Below are 20,406 nucleotides of genomic sequence, written 5' to 3' on the forward strand. Positions count from 1 at the left end.
ATTGAATGACTGTCTAGTAGTTCACAGATGTCGAAAAACTGAGTGTGGTAAAGCCACTGATTTTGTTTATGTATATTTCTGCAATCTGCACATTGTACTGACTTTCATTTTAATGTTTACACCAGGGTTCCTTGTCAGCACTTTATGCTCAGATGTTTGTAAGCTAAAAATAAACTATTGTGTATGTTCAAATATACTGTTGTGATTGAAGAAGTTAAATAAAAATGTCAGTCATCAATTCATGCATCACCTCATGTCATCATAACAGAGGTCTGTCTTCCAGGAAAGAACAGTTTAAAATTAATGTAATATAGTATTGGCCATACTATATGATGTATTGCTTGTCTTTGTTTAATAATACAGAAGACAAAGACCTTAAAAAATAATCGCATATCGCATCGCAATCGCAATATTGGGGCAAAAAAATCGCAATTAGATTATTTTCCATAATCGTTCAGCCCTAATTCCAAGCATCAATTCTGTTTCAATTCTTTAATTTGAGATTGTTTTTACAGTGTGCATTTGTAGTGTAGTTTGCTAAGACTGGAGATGCAGTCATCATTTAGAGGTTGTTGACCTTTAGTCCAACTACAAGCTCATGAAACAAGGCACTCCTGTATGATTGTCCAGTGTCTTTTCACTATATAATCCCCACAGTTAAACTGCATTTGCGCTCTATATTTCTGTCTCTCTCACTATGGCTCCTTTCACCTCATTTCTGCTTTAACCCAGAAAACAGTCAGCTTGCCAGTACATATAATAAAATGTAATGGTGGCAGTTACGATATTACATGCACATTTGTTAGGCGATAAATGGACATTGGCACATTCATTTCAGACCTGTGAGGCATTATTGATTGTAATGTGTAACTCAAAGATATTCCATTCTTTCCCAGAAACATACAAAACAAATTTAAGTAACACATGACTCTGTTTTTACTGGCTTGATAGGTCCTGATCAACAAAGCCAACAAAAGCTATCAGGCGTACTTGTTTACATACAATAGGAAGGGCTTACTTAGTTTTTTCCACTGTAGTATGTTTTCTCATGCAATGCACCATGTCATATCCTTCTAAGGCGTAACAATTTCCGTCTCCCAAACAAAACATGCTAGCGCCTGCATTGTGAAGTAACGTGGGAGCAAGTGATCTTTTGTCTTTGTCACCATTGTAAATGAAAATCTGTTTGTTCTACTTGATGTCACTCAAGCATAATGCTTTCCCTGTGTCAAGCACACTTTGACATTTTGCTATTTAAACATAATGAAAGAGACTAAAGTAACCTTAGCTAGCGCAGTATAATTGCTAACTTCTAATTAAATGAGTTAGGTATCCCTGCAGCTACTTTAGTTTATGCTCCAGTAGCAAATTCAGTTATATAGTAGCCTTAGTTAATGTTAACTGCATCATACAGTTTTTAACTTGTTTTTATATTACACTTCACAATGCACCAGATTTCTATTACATCTAATGCTGATAGTAGGCCCACAGTTGTAAAGGTCTTGTGCTTGCAAATGTGTCTCATCCACAGTTCAGTTGCGAGTAAGACTTTTGCCCATTTCTACTTCTAGTCCTTTAATCACAGCAGATGTATTAGACTACATTCTTTTTCAAAATCGACCTGACTATAATACTTATCCACACAATCAGTTTGACAACAACTATGACAGATAGGCATGTAAAACAAGGATCGCATTGTGCGATGATGACACATTCTAAAACTGAAAGAGACTCGTGAGATGAAAACACCTCACTGTATATATGTGAAAGGTTTCTATTTGAAATATCAAATCTTTGAAAAAACGTGAGGAAGTAGATAAAAAATTATGAAAAAATATTTTGCACTCTTTGTTGCTGGAAAGTCTGTGACTTTCTCTCTTGGCATATATATATGTATATGTGGACTACTTCCACTCCTGTTTCCGTCTTAACCACATAAACCTGTAGTGCATCGATGCAAAAAAAGATCGACTACCACGCCACCCGGTTTTTCTGTAATCTCCAAAAACAAGCAAATGTTTCGGGCTTTACTCTCCTGGGCGCTCCCCTCCTTCTGCACCGCATGGAGCAGGGTTCATTTGAAAGCCACTGTTTGTTAAGGCTTTAGCGGTTAGTAAGTGCTTCCTTTGTTTGGTGGGAGCATAGAGACGGGGGTTAATATCTCCCAGAGAGCACATACAAAGAAGGCCTTCAGCTTCCCTGGCCGGAGAGGGGTGGCTAGATGAATGAGGCATGGTCGTGGGGCAAAGGTGCCAGGGAGGGCACGGGAGGGTGGGGAAGTGCAGGGGGCAGGAGGCAGGCAGAGTCCAGCAGGTCACAGGGGTATTAGAACACTGCAGGGGGTCTGAGATGCTGCAGGCTGCTAGAGAATAAAAGGAGCGAAGTCTCAGTTTGGGCAGTGACTCTTGATTCAGACAAGACACTAGGCTGAGATTACCATCAGAGTCCGATTGGTCTAAAACAACCAGACCAGTCAGCAACTTTGTGATTATGACATTTTGACATTCTTCCTCTGTTTGTCTAGATTATAAAAGCTTTATGTACAGTAGTAAAAGTTTGATGACATTATGCATTAGCTCTATTTAAACTATGTTATTTGTGTGATTGCCCTGTCCAAATGCGAAAGGTGGTAGGGCAGTATCTGTGCAGTTGCATCAAAAATGCCTTTGATACCATTTGACTACACTCGGAACAGTGTGTAAGGGCCACATCCCTCTGAGAAACATAGATGTATATGTAAGAAGAGTTGCTAATGAGGAAACTAGGGATTATCACCATTTAGAGCAGGGGTGTGTAATTAATTTTTCCAAGGGGCCACATGAGAAAATGGGGCTGTTGTGGAGGGCCTCATCAATAAGCTTATGAAGTGATTCAATTAAAATTGCACAGAACTGAGTTTCTGGTGCAGCCCCCCACAACAGCCCACCCCTGCTTTAGAGGAAGACAGATAAACTAAAAATGTAAATAAATGCAGTTAAGCCATCATGTGACAACTTATTGAATTAGGAGTTATAATACTGTAATTAATATGTAAGCTTAAAACTTGTCAAGCTCTTGATTTACATGTTCTTGCAATGTTTCCTCTGCTGCCCAGCGCCCCCGCCCATCTTCCCAGAGCTAATCTAGAATCTGTATCCATATGTGTATTTTGGTGCTCCGTTCAACACGAGTGCAGTTTCCCAATAGAGTCTGATTGTGAAGGCTCAGTGTTGCATGATGGAGAACAATGGGATTTCTGTAGTAGTTTTGGATCAGATTCTATTTCATGGGAATTGGTGTGTACTTTGGATTGCTACATGTGTTGGCGTGGGTCATGATACAGATACAAATGGTGGGGGGGGGGGACTTGGCTGTAGGGGATGAGAAGTATTTTGAACTAGGATTTGGCAGAAATAAACTTTTCCAGGTATTGATGTACGAGGAAACACAACTCTAATTATTTCTGTTGTTTGTTCAACAAGAACAGGAAGTCTATCAAATGTGCGTGTTAATAATTACATATAATGTATTCCAGAGTTCCTCAGAACAATCTTTCTTTTTTAGTTTCACTTCCTTGTTAGACGTGTTGCTAGGCTGCATATCTTGTGTTGGTTTGAAATTATGCTCACATTGTGTCAGTGAGGGCTGCTTGTGAGGATCTTTTTTGATGTCTCCTTCTCCTCTTCTCCGTCACAAACTCATTGAGAAGAGAGAGAGGGAGATCTGTCTCACTGAGCTGAGTATTCCCACGGAACTCCGACTGGATTCATGCTGCGTCTCAGCCAAACCAATGGTCCCTTTGTGCCTGTCCATCCTAGATTCTCTCTCCTCTACACACTGCCCTCTCTGTACCCTATAGTCCATGACCAACTATTGCCTCTCTTCCTGCTTCACACCCATAACCACTTCAGCAAATCTCAACAAGTTCACTACCCACCTTTGTCTGCAGGCTGGTTAATCTCAAGCTATGATTTTGAAGTATAGAGGTGTGCTTATTATACAATCAATATTATACTAACTAAAATACAGCTGCAAACACACACTCACTGGCCACTTCATTAAATACACCTTGCTAATACCAGGATGGACCACCTTTTGCCCTCATAATGGACTTAATTCTTAACTCTGATCCTATTAACGTTTTTACCTGTTTACCTGGGTCCCCCAAGAATAATTCAGAAGTAGTCATAAGAGCAGAATAATAACAATAGCAAAACACATTTCTTCTCAAAGTCTTATTAGTTATGTAATTGGTGTCATTTAAAGAAAGAAATTATTGTTGTTACAAGTAATTTGCATAATTTATTAAATAAAACAAAGTTTTCTTTCATATAACTTGCAACTTTTCAAACATGTGCTCCACATTATCACTGTTTAGCATACTTTATTCTGTTATCACTTTGTTTTTCAGTCAGTTCAAGTTAATATTATTTGTGCTGTATATATATATGATGAAGTTGCTAAGAGTCATTTTGATCACTCAATTTGATCCCATGATAAAGTAAGTGAAATAAACAACCTAGAGCTCTAAGGCAGACCAAATGACCGAGCATCTCAAAGGCAGAGCTCAGGCGCACTTTAGAGGAAGCTCATTTCTGCCGCTTGTATCTGTGATCTCACTCTTGTCTGTGACCTGGAGTGGGCACTCTACCCGGTGGATTGCCCACCCTGTTCTGGCTGAGAACTATAGCCTCAGATTAGGAGTTGCTGATTTCCATCACATTCATTTCACACACAGCTGCAAACCAGTGTAAACTGGGGGGGGCTCAATTAAGCCATGGGACCAAATCTCTCCAAACAGCAGAGATGGGATCCTGAGACCATAGACACCACACTCGAAACTTTGGCTGTCCTTATTAATTCTGTTCATAGATAATAAGAACAAATTGATGAAAAGCACAAAACTATCTCTCCGATCAGAGTTCTTGCTGGCAGTGCAAACCAAGCTCTCACTAAAGCTGTACAGGGACCAGCAACAACTAAAACAAGTAAAGCAAGTCAGGTTTTTACAAGAAACAGAAGTAATTATACTGTAAGTGTACGTAATTTTAAGTGCTGCATTAAACTTTCCTTGTAATTTAGCAGAAAAACAAACAGTATTTCCACATCTTACATTATGGAACCATGCCATAACTTCCAGGGATTGTACAGTAAAGGAGACACAAACTGAGGTTGAGAGTCAACAACGTGCATTCCTCAGAGACCTTGGTCGGTACTGACATGACAGCATCACAGATTTTATGGAGAAACAATTTTGAGCTTTGCGACCTGCTGTGTTATTCTGCTGGACAGAGTTATCAGTACACTGTGGTTATAGAGGAACAGTACTCAGAAAGTCTGTGGTATTTTTAAGATTCTCCTTCTTACTTTGAAGTCTCTCCATATACATCTGATCTTCTGCACATCGCCACTCCCAGTGTACTCTGAGATTCTAGGGGTTGAGGGGTTGAGGTCATTTTTACCTAAAACTCAGCCCTTTCTAAAATGTCATACCTCAAAAATAGATACACTTATTGTGAAGAAAATAAAAGTATCCCATAACCATATAACACATGATGAGTCTGGATATGGAATGTTATGACAACTTCACTCATTGGCAAAGGCGAGGCAGTATTTCTGTTAATGAATTTCTTTTAATTAAAATAGCAGTCTGTAAATGGTCTTTTTGCATCATCAACATCCCTATTAACATAATCACTTTGCCATTTATGGAGTCAGTTGTCAACAAGTGTTCAACTTAAAGAGTGATTTCCACCAGGTGTGGTTACTTGTGTGTTTAGCACATCATGCTGTGTGACAGTATACAATCTAGGACAGCTAATGAGGTCTTAGCTGTAATTTTAAGGCTACCTGAAAAGTAACAAAAGTTGCAAATGGTCATTTAGCATGTTTCATAAGAAGATTTTCCTATTTTTATGTAGTTGCATTGGCTAAATATGCATTCATATTTAGGATCATTGTCCTGCTGAATGAGGAAATGTTTTCAGGGCATTTTTGTGAATTTGTGTACATAGAATATTCTTCAATTGCACTCATGCTATTTAAAAAGGTATGCATCTGGCCAACCATCAAACAAGCTTTCAGCCACAATGTGAAGACGATTGAAACCTGATATTACATTTCCTTATTTCCACAGAGGAATACACCCCAAAAAAGCAATCAGGATTGGAAATTGATCACAGAAACCTTAACTGGAATGCCTCCAAAAGCTATTATTTCATCTAAGAAAGGTAAACATGTTGACTTATGTTTTAGTCCTCAGCCAGCTAGTTTTTTTCCTCTCTTTCTTGCTATTTCCTGTTACTGCTAGACATTTTTTCCCATTTTTTTTCCCGGGTCACTACAGCGGCATTTTCCCCCCAATGAGCTCATCCAGTCTTCACAGCTTTATGTGTGGTGTTGAGTTCTGATTCAAAGCAGGTCTGTGAAAGAATAATATTGCTCTGTTTAATCCCCTTCTCCACCTCTGCACATTCTCCATCCTACAGAACCATAGGAGTGTGCCAACAATAGCACCCCTCCCTTCTTCCTTCACTCCCCGCCACCTACTCTGCTCTCTCCCAGATAAAGTCAGCGGAATGGGTGGCAGGTGTTTGGGTAAAACACCATGTCCACGGGATAGGAAGTATGGGCATGACTTGGCTCAAAAGAATTCAAGTATTGTGGACCAAATGGGAATGTGTATGCAGACAGATACATTGCTGTCATCTGCAAATTACTTACTGTTAAGTTTCAATTCTAGAAACACCATATTAAAATATATCACAAGTGTGAATATTCCATTAGAAAAAAAACGTGTTGAAAGGTATCACTGGGCTTTGACTGTTTTGCTTAGCTAAATTAATTTCCTCCAGGTGCGCTAGTGGAGCTCGGCAAGAGAAGCATGGAGTTCTTTGTTTTCAAAATCTGTTCAACTGCACTTTTACAGCAATAGCAGCACCGCTCCAGGTTCACTTAAGTTTGGCAAAGCCCTAAAAGATCGACTGTGACAAGAGAACAGACCATTTGTCACCTGTTGCTGCTCTAAGTCACGATCCAGTCTGCATCAGTGCTGAGCCCATTACACATGCCGTCTAACAACAGTTACCTGTTGTTTACTTTTGCTTTTAATAGAATGGCATTGAGAATAAGTGACATCTGTGCAACCTCGGTTTCAGATAAAACAATCGCATAAAGATGCTCTTTGGATTAAAAGGCTTTTACAGTTTCCCTTCATTCACATTGTTCGAATGTCCTGGCACTGTGAAACGGAACAGTTTGCTCTTCACTGTCATAGGGAAAACCCAGCATAGCTCGAGAATGAAGTGAACTGTTTTGAAAAAAACAGACTCACACGCTCTTTTCCCCTTTAGTTTGATGAATATTCTTTCTCAGGATCATTTTTCATCTGATACAAAGACTCAGGTTTGTCAGAGACTCCAAGGTCTGTGATGTCATTGTTTTTGTGGTCAAGAAAAGAAAGGGGAAATGAGGAGAGTGAGTTCACCATGACCTGTGCTTGTCCTGGAGCCTAATACTTTGGTTGGGGGTTTGGGGCTGGGAGACAGGGAGAGGGGTCAGCCCTGGCAGCGTCATGATCTACTCAGCTCTTGAATCTTTCATCACAGATTAGTCATGATCCATGTTACCTAAAAGAAGAACTCTTGATGCCTTTCGGTTTTTTCTCCTTACTTCACTTCCAAGTCTGTGCTTTCCCACTTGCGGAGCTTGATCTCTTGATCCATGTTTGCCATTTCAACTACTTTACTACTTTACCCTCCGTCAGATTTGAAGGTGTTGTGAGAATATGGAGATTGACCACAGCTGGAGAAGTAGGCTAAGGTTTTGGGAGATAACAAGAGTATGTGGACATTAGCTGGATTTACAGAGATGAAATTTAAGGAGGGCATGGCCTTTTGTCCAGTGATTATATTCATCGTGTTTGTACAACTGTCAGGAATGTTTATGAGGATTCCACTAATCTGCTAAATCTCTTTTAGTATTGTACTCTTACTGATGCACACCCAGGCACAAACACTCACAGAGTCACACACCTTTTACTCATACCTGCTACCATCAACAACATAACAGCCGTTACCTTTTGTTTTACCCCCCATCCCTCCTGTCTTTCCCTTCTCACCCTATTGCTTTCCTTTGCTTTCCTCTGCTCTCTGCCTTTCCGTGACTTGCTGTCATTAATCTTCCCTCACTAGGGGCAGAAACTTGACTGTGTGCCAGGAAGCGTTCATACAAAGCCAAGACAGCAATCCAAAAACAGAGCCGCTTTTCTTGTTTCCAGAGCACCACGAAGCTCACACTCATGCTGCCGCGGCCCTCGGGGCAGCACTTCTCCACACAGCAGCTGTAAGTGCCCTTAAACATTCACACCGAGCTTAACAATATTTCTGTATACACATGCAGGTTGCCACGTATGAGGTGCATACCTTTTTGTCACAGTCACTCATGATTCTTTTAATCCATGTCCATTGTGATGAGTATGATTTTGGTTCTATGCATTTCTCAGTCAAATATTTCAGCAGACTTTGTCCACTGATGCACTTCGATCTATGTCCTTTTTTTTGCTTCACTCATCTGTACTTGTAATCATAATTTACCTTCAGCCACCAGGAAGGGAAAATAATTATAGCTACTCCAAGAATATGAGTCAACTTCTGTTGACATTTCAGTGTGATGTTATCAAACTCCGCACACCTATATAACATAATAACAGGTTTACAGGAATGAACACTCAATGCAAAAATGCAATTCCTTCTCAGCATAGTCCTACAATAATAATTAAGCTTTATTCAACATCTCATGTTTAACGCTTGATCCCTGCATATTCGGTTGTTTGCATTTATATTTAAGATTAAAATGAGTATGCCTTATTTGTGTTCTGTATTTTTCAGCCAGTGATGACCAGTCTGGAAGGTGAGCCAGAGTTCACCTGGCTGACTGGGGTTTAGTAGGTAAACCAATCCTTGACATCATCCTCAGTGTGTTGGCAGCAGACTCTGGACTTTGTGTCACAGGTGGTAATTGTGCATTGCAATGCTTGGGAGAAGAATGAGTTGTAATTTCAATGTTTGCCCCTAATAAAAATGCAGATCCTTCACCACCATAAAGAGCTACTGTGAGGTTTATAGTCCATTGTAAGCACTATAAATGCCAGCCAGTAGAAAGAGGTGAGACACCCAATGTTTGTTCTGCGTGTGTGTGTCTAATATATATTGTATATCAGTGGCTTACTCTCGCTTATGTATACATCATCCCTTTCTTTATTAATTTATTACAACCCAAACCTCTAAACCTACACCCACTGATTCCTAAATTATTGTGAGTGATGATACTGTGACCTCCACATTGTTGCAGTATCTCATCTTTCAAAAGTAGTGCCCCATTCAGCCCCTATAAACCACACACACACCAAAACACACGCATACTTTACTTCTTAGAATATATCATCCAACCTTTACAACCCACCACCACATACTACTTAACTTGCCCACTTCTCTTTACCCTTAGATCTGTTTTCCACTCAAACCCACATTATCTCGCAATATGGTTGCGCAGTTAAGTGCTGAGGGTGTATTTCAGATTGTGGGAAATATATACAATGCTGCCACAGATAGGGTTTAGTTGTGCTTTGGCCCTGGTGTTATGTTTCTCTTAAAGTGTCTTTTTCTCTAACACTTTGATAGCTATCTGAAAGACAGGATTTTATAAGTTTAGAGTTCATAAAAACAAAGACGCATTCATTTTATATGCAGATGCACAACATCGCTAAGGTTGATGTAGACAGGGTCTGTTATCTTATGAGTCAGAAGTGTCGCTTTGTTCTTTTGTTGTATTTAAATTTGACGTGCATCGGTGGATTAATTCATTCTTTTTAAACTCTCTCCGGACTTTGAATGTGCTAAAAAACACTTATTTCAAGAACGACTACAGCATAAAATCAATTTCAAGCACGTTGAAAGCTGCCGTGGACTCTTTCTCTGTTGGGGTTCTGAATATAGATTTAAGGGGCATACGTGTTAGAGGCACATAATGGTTTAAACAGAAATCAGGGGACACTGTATCTACCCAGGGGGAGGGAGAGTATGCTTTTACTCGTGGACTGTGATGATCCTCATGTGTGCACTGAGTCGTATACAGTAAGCGTGATATATCACACAAATTATTGCTACTTGACTTCTTAAATGCAAAGATAACACAAACCCTATGTAATTATTTCTTGAAAGGTGGGCTTGCAAATGAAAACCTTCAAATTGTTCAAACAGAACTTCCTTCTCTCTGTGTTTCATCTCTTCTGGCTAAAGCCAACAGTCAGTCACTCATATTTCCCTGTATTTGCCTGCAGGGAGAACACATTAACCTGCCTCTGCTGTCACGCTAGCTTACAGTTGTGTGAGTCAGCGTCAGCAAGTGAAATTGGACCTCGGCATACCATTCTCACACATCAAAGGCGCATGCTAAAGTGACTCCATACGCTGAGCCTCCGTGGCATGGTGTACACAGGACTCAAAAGAACCAGTCGGGAAAGAAAACAAAATGTTCTGAGGTCATTCAGTTTGCGGGAACCAAAAGGGGACAAGGGTGACAAAATAAGAGCTAAAGCTAATTATACTGATACAGTAAATCATAGTAAATGTTTACTTTTATTTTGAAGTGGTTGTTAAGATATATTTACGATTCAGAGCAAGAGGCCATGTTCCTTTTAAATCAGTAATGCGAAATATAGTATAAGAAAGTGGTGATTATGTCATAACAAAAATGAAATATGGCTTTCTAATTTTTGGTAGTTGGAAATCAACTCTTTTTAGGGTTTTTTTTTTCTGAAAATATGCACCAATGATGACAATCACAACACACTTTTTGCTTTTTATTGTTGATTATTTTTTTGTATTCAGAGGTGCTTTGCCAATGTGCTTCTTTTCTTCTGCTGGAGCGTGCCAGAAAGCAGTCATTATCGTCCAACACAACCCTGTTATTAGATGACTGGCTTGTGGGGAAGACTGTTTGCAAACAGCTGCCTGACGTGACCAGAGAGAAAGTGACACAGACAAACAAGACAGCAACAGAACACCCTGAAATTTGCCTTTGTGACAGCTTTCTCTATTAATAAAACATTGGAAAAAGTAGAAGTGCAGCACTCACCAAATTTAACAAAAAAAGAGAGAACTTTGATAGCAGCTTTCATTTGCGTGACTTTCTGTCAAAATTGCATTAGCCTTCTAACTTCTCAAAAAAGCACAGTTTGTATTATTGGCTAATTTTATGGATACATACTGAAATATTTCCCACATGATGCGGGTAATGAAAGGGAACAATGGTTCCTTGAGGTGCCATGTGGTACACATTTACAGAGAAAACTTGTTTCACTGTTTAGTTACCACTTTGTTGGTCTCCCTCCAAGCACACCTTGGGGTGTGAAGAAGGACAATACAGCCCTTTCACAGCTCTGACCCAACCATCACACCTATCCAGGACGGGGACAAAAGCAATTGTTCGCAATGAAAGCAGAGAGAGAGACAGAAATGAACTCAATATGAAACAATGGACTCAGATGGCAAAAAATATTACACAGTTTAAGTTACAGGAAAGGTGGTGGATTGTAAAAATGTGTGGGAAATTGAGAATTTCTGATATTTTCCTTTAGAGTGTTTGTGCCGTATTCAGTGGTCCAGTGACAAGCAGCTGTGGCTGTAAGAAATATCTATTTAGTCCCCTGCACCAATTGCTTCATATCCCCTATCAAACAACCCCTTTGTGTCACTGTTTCGTCCAAGCACAGTGAAACAGTGAGCTGCATTGACGAGATGCAGACAGATTATCTTGTTTGAATGGCTTTTCCAGAGCAGCAGAAAGGCCAGAACAACAATAGGTAACTTGTTGTAGGCACAACAAATCTAATATTCATTTAACATAGCTTTGTTGTACGCTACCCGTGGGGGCTGCTCAAGCTGGTACAGTAACTGTTTGTATTTGCATAATACACTTCACCTCTGCAGGGCTACTAATTGGGCTGGTTGGAGGGAGCCAAAAGCCCCTGACGAAAGAGAGCAGCAGGCACAGTGATCACAGGAGACAACAATGAAGGGATTGAAATAATTTATTTTGTGGCTGTATGGGACTGTCTTTTCCTCTCTGACAGTCTGACTTTCCCAAATACAAAAAAGAGCAGACAGGGGTTGCCTCACAGCATGAAGGTCCCGGGATCAAATTCACCTGTTGGCTGCGGCTGTTCTGTGTGAAGCTTGTGGGTTCTTCCTGGATATGTTTGCCTCCTCCCAAAGCCGTAGCCATGCATGGGGTTGTTTAACTGGTCATTCTAAATTGAGCGTAGGTGTCAGTGTGATTGGTTGTGTGGTCCAGGGTGCACCCCACCTTTTACTGCTATGACAGCAGTAAAATGCTGCGATGCTGAATTGGATCAGGAGAAAAAAAACTGATAGATGGAGGCAGGACTCAGGTATTACATTTATTTATCAATTAATCTGAGAGAATCCTGAATCTTTGTTCATATATGATCTAAGCATACTGGAGAACAGCGATGTGTATATGCAGTTGTCTCTCATGTGTGAACTTTGCAAGCACTTTTGGGTTTGTTACTACGCAGCATGTGAGTATGTGTACAGACATGCACGTTCGTGTGGGTTTCGCATTGTGTGTGTGTGTGTGTGTGTGTCCTTGACATGATAAAACGATTCTCCTTTTCTCTTGCATTCATTTTCAGTGATTTCAGCTCTATTTGATGCTGCTAACATTGGCACAGAGGTTTTGGTTTTCCCCTGCTTAGCCATGACGGTCATTAATCATGGATCTTCGTGTATCGGAACCTGACAGGACTTTTCATAGCTTCACAGTTTGTGGTGAAGTGCAGCTCAAAGGAAGTGCGTGACTGAGGTTGGCAGTAGTACTAGAGCTTGAGTCTGCAGACCAGATTTCGACTTGTTTTATTACCTTCCCCAGGAGTTTAAGTTTAAGTGTTGGATCATAATCATTCACGCACACACCAATAAATATTTTGGAAGTTATTCACACATATTTTTGTATGTCAGTAAAAGCTGTACCAAAACTATGTACAACACCTGAAACAGAAAATTGAAGGTTACACAAGTTGAAAGCGGTTAAAACAGTATAATCTCTTTCTGATTTAAATCAGTGAGAAATCCTTTTTTTCCCCCCTTTTCTCACATTTTGGATTGTCAAATCATATCACGATGGTGGTGCTCAGTAGCATTGCCACCTCACAGAAAGCAGGCTCTGGGCTGTGTTTTCATTTTCCCCTCACTGACCGTACACACTTTTTAAGTTAATCTAAACTGTCAGTAGATGTGGTTTTCTGTCTCTCTTTTATCCCTATGATGGGCTGGAAACGTATCCAGGGTGTACCCCCACCAATGCAGATTATTTTCTAGTGTGCCAAAGGTAATTTTGTTGGTATCGATATTACCAGAAGTGACAGCAGAGCTGGCATGTTCTCATCTTATGAGTCTGTGACAAAATGCGGTTCTTGGAGCACCGACTATCGTGGAAACTAGCAGAAAGGCAGTTTTGCGTAACCTGGCTGGCAAGCTTTAGCATATGGTGCCAACTCTAAGGGATGCAGTCATGGGATGTGACATGCATGTAGTTGGCAATGAAATATTAAATATTAAGTGCTTGTATATTACTATCTAACCTTAGATAAATTCTTGAAAGCTGCAGGCAGAACCATCTAAGAGCCTAGACTACTCTCAGGAGGATCTTGGGGTTTTGTGTCTTGCCCAAGTAAACTTCAACACACCAACCCCGTGTTTATCGGTCTCCGGTATCTGAGACTTTGTTGTGGCCAGTGTGATTCCAGGAGGAATTCTAGTTTTGATTCTGGCAACATTAACTTGAATTAAAAAAGCAAATTTACTGAAATAAGTCTTGTTGGTTTTGTCCATAACTTTGAATTGAATTGAATCTTAATTTTGAACATGTTAAAAAGAAATACAAGCACATAGAAATAAAAAAGAGACAAACTTCATGTAATGTAACACAATATTGCAGGACAAACTGGTTAAAAAAACAAATACAACAAACAGGAAGGAACAACACAGACAAAGGAGACGAACGTTCAGTAACAAAAAACGTGTGTGTAAAGTGTTTGTGAAACTGAATGTTCAGAGTCAATCAGATATTCAACCAGTTTCTCGAGCAACAGAAGGAAACTTCATGTCCTCTATAGGAAACAGGTGCTGAGTCAGTAAGGAGAGGAATTTCAGAAGAATGGGGAGGGAAAGGTAGCGTGTCAGAGGGTGCATGAGCGAGAGACTGAGAATGAGAGGTGTGTGGTAAGTGTGTGTAAAAGAGAGTGTGAGTAAGCCTTGGAGCTGAGGAAAGAACAAGGGGAGGAGACTCTCCGGGGATTGCGTGCGGACATCAAATGTTTACCTGTAACAAAGAGAAAGGGGAAGGTGTAGAAGGCAAAAAAGGAGAGGAAAAAAAGGCCGTGGTTTACAGGGGTGGGCGGGGACCCAAAGCCTAAAGCATGAGCTTCGCACGCAACTTAACAATACTACCTTTATGAAGACTGTATTTCATTAGTCAGTGAGCACACACACACTCACATGAGATAGCGTTGGTGTTATACATGCCCACAAGCACACACCGACACAAGTCGAGGAATTTAACAGGAATAGATAAGTGGTGGCATTTACACTGCAGCTCTCCTTGTCACACAATGGAAAAGGTTAAGGAAGATCAAAGGCACTTAGATTATTTTAAGGCAAACATGGGCTTTTTTTAACAACAAATGGGACAAAATAACTGATGCCATCTGTGGAACAGCTGGAGTTTCTGTTTGGCAGAGATATTTACTTGCGACTGTCCAAGCTCAACCCAGAACTTCTCAAAGCAGATGTTTAGCATTCCCACACATTCCAGACCCTCCCCATAGTTACCCTGTTCATTTCTTTCCCTCTATAATTGCCCAACAAATCACAACAAAATGAGAGACAGCTTTTGTTGCTGAAAGTACAGAGAGTGTCAGTAATTCACCAATAGGCGACCCCCCTTTTACTTTCTTTGGGGGTCTCTCTCAATCTGCAATCTACAGTATCTGCATGACTCTCCGTGTCAAAATTGCCTTATCTGCAACGAGAATAAAAAGGCTGGAAAAACATGGGTTGGCGTAGAACTGATAACAGATTACTATCAACAGTCACGTCATGTATTTACATTGTGTGCTCTCAATTATAGACCCTTAAAGTGACACCTCTGAATAATCTCTCTACGAATAACATTCACACCTATTAAGACATGTTTTTTTTCTTTTTTTTTTACCATTTATATTATTATGACAGTGTGTTGTATATTCCCCTTCATAATACTGCACATACAAAATATCCTCAACACAATTAGAACTTTTACAAAATCCAACATTTCAACTTTTTGGATATAATAATATCAGGGGACTTCTCATAATATCAGGGGACTTCTCATAATATCAGGGGACTTCAATCATGCCTCACTGGACTCCACACTGCCCACCTTCACCCAGTATGTGACCTGCCCAACCAGAGTCAATAAAACACTGGACTTACTGTATGCCAATGCAGAAGAGGCATACAGTTCATCACCTCTCCCTCCCCTGGGCAGATCTGATCACAACCTGGTGCACCTTGTCCCTGTGTATGAGCCCTTAGTGCGCAGGGAGCCACCAGCCACCCGCACAGTACAGAGATGGTCAGAGGAGAGCGAGGAGGCTCTTAAGGATTGTTTTGAGTCGACTGTGTGGGAGGTGATTTGTGATGACCACGGTGAGGACATCGACAGCCTTACTACATGCATTACTGACTATATAAACTTCTGTGTGGATAACACTGTACCTACCAGGACTGTACGGTGTTTCTCCAACAACAAACCTTGGATTACCCCAGAAATTAAAACCGTCCTCAAGCAGAAGAGGAGGGCCTTCAAATCCAGAGACAAAGAAGAGTTGAAAAGGGTGCAGAGAGAGCTGAGGGGACTGATAAGGAATGGGAAGGAGAGCTACAGGCAGAAGATGGAGAACCAGCTTCAACAAAACAACGTTGGTGAAGTCTGGAGAGGCCTCAGAACCATCTCGGGCCACAAACAGCAGAACTCTCTGCCTGGGAGGGATGTGAGATGGGCAAATGAACTGAATCATTTCTTCAACAGATTTGACTCAGCCATGAGGCAGTCTGCAACATCGGCTGCAGACTCACCCACCCCCACTGCTGCTGTTCCACCTCAGACACTTCACACCTCCTCTATTCACCCTGCTCACTCCCCCCCACCCCCAACAACAGCATCCAATACACACTCAACACAAGGCTCCAGCCTGTCTCTCTCAACCACCCAGGTTAGGAGGGAACTGAGGAGGATTAATGGCAAGAAGGCAGCGGGTCCAGATGGCATCAGCTCGAGGGTCGTCAGGTCCTGCGCGGACCAACTGTGTGGGGTGATGGAGCACCTCTTCAACCTGAGCCTGAGGTTGGGAAGAGTCCCACAGCTCTGGAAAACCTCCTGTGTTGTACCAGTGCCAAAGACTTCACGCCCCAAGGACCTCAACAGCTACAGGCCGGTGGCTCTGACATCCCACCTGATGAAGACCCTGGAGCGGTTGGTCCTGGCTCAGCTTCGGCGCCTAATAAGCTCATCACTGGACCCACTTCAGTTTGCCTACCAGCCTGGCATTGGAGCGGATGATGCCGTCATTCACCTCCTACATCGTTCCCTCGCTCACCTGGAGATCGCTGGAAGCACTGTGAGAATCATGTTCTTTGATTTCTCCAGTGCCTTCAACACCATTCTTCCCTCGGTTCTAAAGGACAAGCTGGTGAACTCTGGAGTGGACCATCACCTCACTACCTGGATCCTGGACTACCTCACCGACCGACCACAGTATGTGAGGACTCAGGGCTGTGTGTCGGACAGGGTCGTCTGCAGTACGGGGGCCCCACAGGGAACGGTTCTGGTTCCGTTCCTCTTCACCATCTACACTGCAGACTTCTCCCACAATTCCACCCAGTGCTTCCTGCAGAAGTTCTCTGATGACTCTGCAATAGTCGGCCTCATCACTGATGGGGACGACAAGGAGTACAGAGGTCTGACCCAAGACTTTGTGGACTGGTGCCAGCTGAACTACCTCCAGATCAACGCCAGTAAAACCAAGGAGCTGGTGGTAGACTTCCGCAGGCACAAGCATTCTCCACTGCAACCACTGAACATCCAAGGTATGGACATTGAGGCTGTGGACAGCTACAGGTACCTTGGTGTTCATCTGAACAATAGACTGGACTGGACTCATAACTCAGACGCCCTCTACAGGAAAGGGCAGAGCAGGCTGTACCTGCTGTGGAGACTCAGGTCGTTTGGAGTGGAGGGCCCACTCCTGAAGACCTTCTATGACTCTGTCGTGGCTTCTGCTATCTTTTATGGTGTGGTCTGCTGGGGCGGCAGCATCTCTGCTGGGGACAGGAAGAGACTGAACAGGGTGATCCGAAGGGCCAGCTCTGTTCTAGGATGCCCTCTGGACCCAGTGGAGGTGGTGAGTGACAGGAGAACGGCGGCTAAGCTGTCATCCCTGATGGACAACATCTCCCACCCCATGCAGCAGACTGTGACAGCACTGAGCAGCTCCTTCAGTGGGAGACTGCGGCACCCACGGTGTGGGACGGAGAGATTTCGCAGGTCTTTCCTCCCCACTGCTGTCAGACTCCATAATAAAGACTTTAACTGATCAAGCACACACATCCATACATATGCAATAATACTAAGTGCAATAATCCTTTCTGTCATCGTTGTATTTTTACTCAGTTGTATATAGCATTTGTATTTGTATTCTATTTTTATCTTATTGTATATTTATTTTATTTTATTCTACTGTATATAGTATTTTATTTTATTCTATTCTGTACAGTTGTGTACTGTATTTATTCTTATCGTATTCTAATTTTTGCCTCATAACTTTTGCACTGTCCACTTCCTGCTGTGACAAAACAAATTTCCCACGTGTGGGACTAATAAAGGTTATCTTATCTTATCTTATAAAAAAATCTGTCAGTCACTGCTCTGATTGGCAACTTGCGTGTAAAAGGCAGAGTTGTTGGGATTTAGCTCAGGGCGCCTGCGGTCAGCGCAATATGTGTACTGTAAATAATTTGGCTGTGTATCTCGTGTGATTGTGTGAGCAGGGAGGGAGAGACGGGCAAGCGAGCTACGCACACACTGGGATCAGGGCTTCCTCTCCTGCGAGTATCAGCAGTCAGAGCGCAAGGTACAATAGGGAGCATTGTTCACCTGGCAGGCCCCTGCTTGCCGACTCCCCCTCCATACCTGAGCACAGAGACAGGTGTATTTCTCCTAGTCACGCATAGCCCTGCCACACTCCCAGCTGCCTACACACTGCTTGCACCAAAATCTACCCCCTGACCCCTCCCCACACACACAGACATTTAGAAAAGCATCCAGAGGAAAAATTTTAAAAAAGGCTTCATATGCTTATTCTCCAACTAGAGGTGTAAACTTACTCATAGTATTTCCCCTATTTGAACAATTTTAGCCTCACCTTCATTTTTTCCTGTTTAAAATTTTAAACTTCATGAGGGCTCTTTGTAGAGTCACCAAGCCAGAACTCATGCTCCTTGAAATGCATGCACAGGTATGCAGCTGCATGCTCCTTGGTGCTTAGTGTGTTCATAATTAGAGCTATAAATTTAGGTTTTTATAGACTAAGATTTGCTCTTTGACATAGAAACCCAATAAACCAAGACACCTGCAATGGTCAAACTATGCTACACGCCAGCAAGGGTGTGTTTCTCCGAATAAATTCCGCCTGTGTCCAGTGAAAGACTGAATGAGTCATATAGGCTACATGTCAGTGGTTCTGTAAGCCTAGTCCAGGCCAAAAGTTCATTTAATTTCTCCTCAAGTGAGAAAACTTGGTTGGGTAAACACTGGAACTCCAGTTACAGTTTGACATCTTAATGCAAGATGAGATGGGAAAGGCTTGAGCGAACTGATTTACTAAAATCTTTACGGTTAGCATCAATCAAATGAGGGGGTTTGAGGGGGATTGTGCCATTGATTACATGGTTTTCTTTGAAAGGCTCTCTCTTCCATAGATCTCTTCCTAAGGTGCTGGAAGGAATCCAGCTCTATCAGTCTCATAGCACAAGAGGATTAGCTCTTTATCCTGGGTGATTCTATAGAAAAGAGGTACATGCCACATTGTGTCTCATTATGTAAAACTGGTGAAAGCCATTTTTAGTTTCACATGAGAAATTTTTACCCACTTCAGTGAGAAACCTTGCCTTGACCTCTGTTTTGCTACACTTTGCCCATTCCCACAGGCGTGCCAAAAAAAAAAACAGACGGAAATCTGCATGTTGGCTGTATGTGAAATTACATGAGCTGCCAACATGGAATCTAACCTCATGTTTCCTGGCTGATGTTTACCCAATTAATTCCCAGGCGGATGTAGAAGTAATAACACTCATGAGAAGTGGGAAAGTGAGAAAATAAAGAACGGAAACCTAAGCAGACTAGCAATTTTGTGGTTACCAGAGAAACAGCATATAGTTATTGGGAAATATGTGTCATTGTGCCATCCACCCTGTTATTTCTGTAAGGTCATTACCATCCTTCCCCCTGTCCCCACCTGTGATCCAGCTTATATCCCTCTATAAGAGCAGAGGTATGGCCTTCAGTAATGTCTCTCTTTCAGTCTCATAGGCTCTTCTCTATATCCTGCTGAAGCTTAGGTACTCAGGGTCACATAAGGAAACATTTGTTCCCAGTCTGGTTGAATAGAGCCTTGTGTTGGAAGTAGTCAAAGAGATACAAGGGGATAGGACATCCAAACAGTCCAACACAAGGGCTCTGCTCTGAAGCCCCTCTCTGTCTGAGCTGGGCCAGTAATGAATGTGCTCTAGTCTTAATCACTCTCAGAGCACACACTGGAGATATGACTGACTCAATTGTCCTCGTCTCTATGTTTTCTACGTTGAAAGCAGAAGGTCATGAGGGTCATCGCTTTCAGTAAATATTAGATTTGTTTCACCCACTCCAGGTGATGGCGGCCTCGCTTGGCTCCTTTGCCAGTAGATTTCCACATATCATAAGTTTTACACTTGCACGACTGTCTGTGGGTGTACACTCAGTCTCGTTTCCTCTGGATTTTTTTTTTTTAATGCATTCCTCCTTTTTCCTCCCATCTGTGTGAGAAGCATTCAGCATGGGTTTGTGCTCCCTGGATATGATTATCCTTGTCACACCAATGTGGAAAACATTTGTGTGCACATTAGCACATACCTACAGACGCATGCTGGCGTGAGTGGAGACACGGTGTAGGAGGATGCACACAAGTGAGCATAAACACATTTGCAGGCTGTTGCACAAACAACCTGGAAATCCCACCCGCGCATGCTTTAAGGGGATACACTGAGAAGC

At 41.9% G+C, this 20,406-nt stretch overlaps 1 long non-coding RNA gene across 1 annotated transcript; it reads left to right on the top strand.

Annotated features, from left to right (window-relative positions):
* The first annotated feature begins 6,118 nt into the window (after nucleotides 1–6,118).
* LOC146711435 (uncharacterized) lies at nucleotides 6,119–9,100 on the top strand. The gene is made up of 3 exons (XR_014920290.1): nucleotides 6,119–6,209; nucleotides 8,172–8,322; nucleotides 8,868–9,100. It is a non-coding gene; the product is annotated as an uncharacterized LOC146711435 (long non-coding RNA).
* The last annotated feature ends 11,306 nt before the right edge of the window (nucleotides 9,101–20,406 follow it).

Source organism: Copadichromis virginalis, linkage group LG4, assembly GCF_057382275.1.
Source record: "Copadichromis virginalis isolate Kocher_CV1m ecotype Utaka linkage group LG4, C_Virginalis_male_GT1.1, whole genome shotgun sequence".
Lineage (NCBI taxonomy): Eukaryota > Metazoa > Chordata > Actinopteri > Cichliformes > Cichlidae > Copadichromis > Copadichromis virginalis.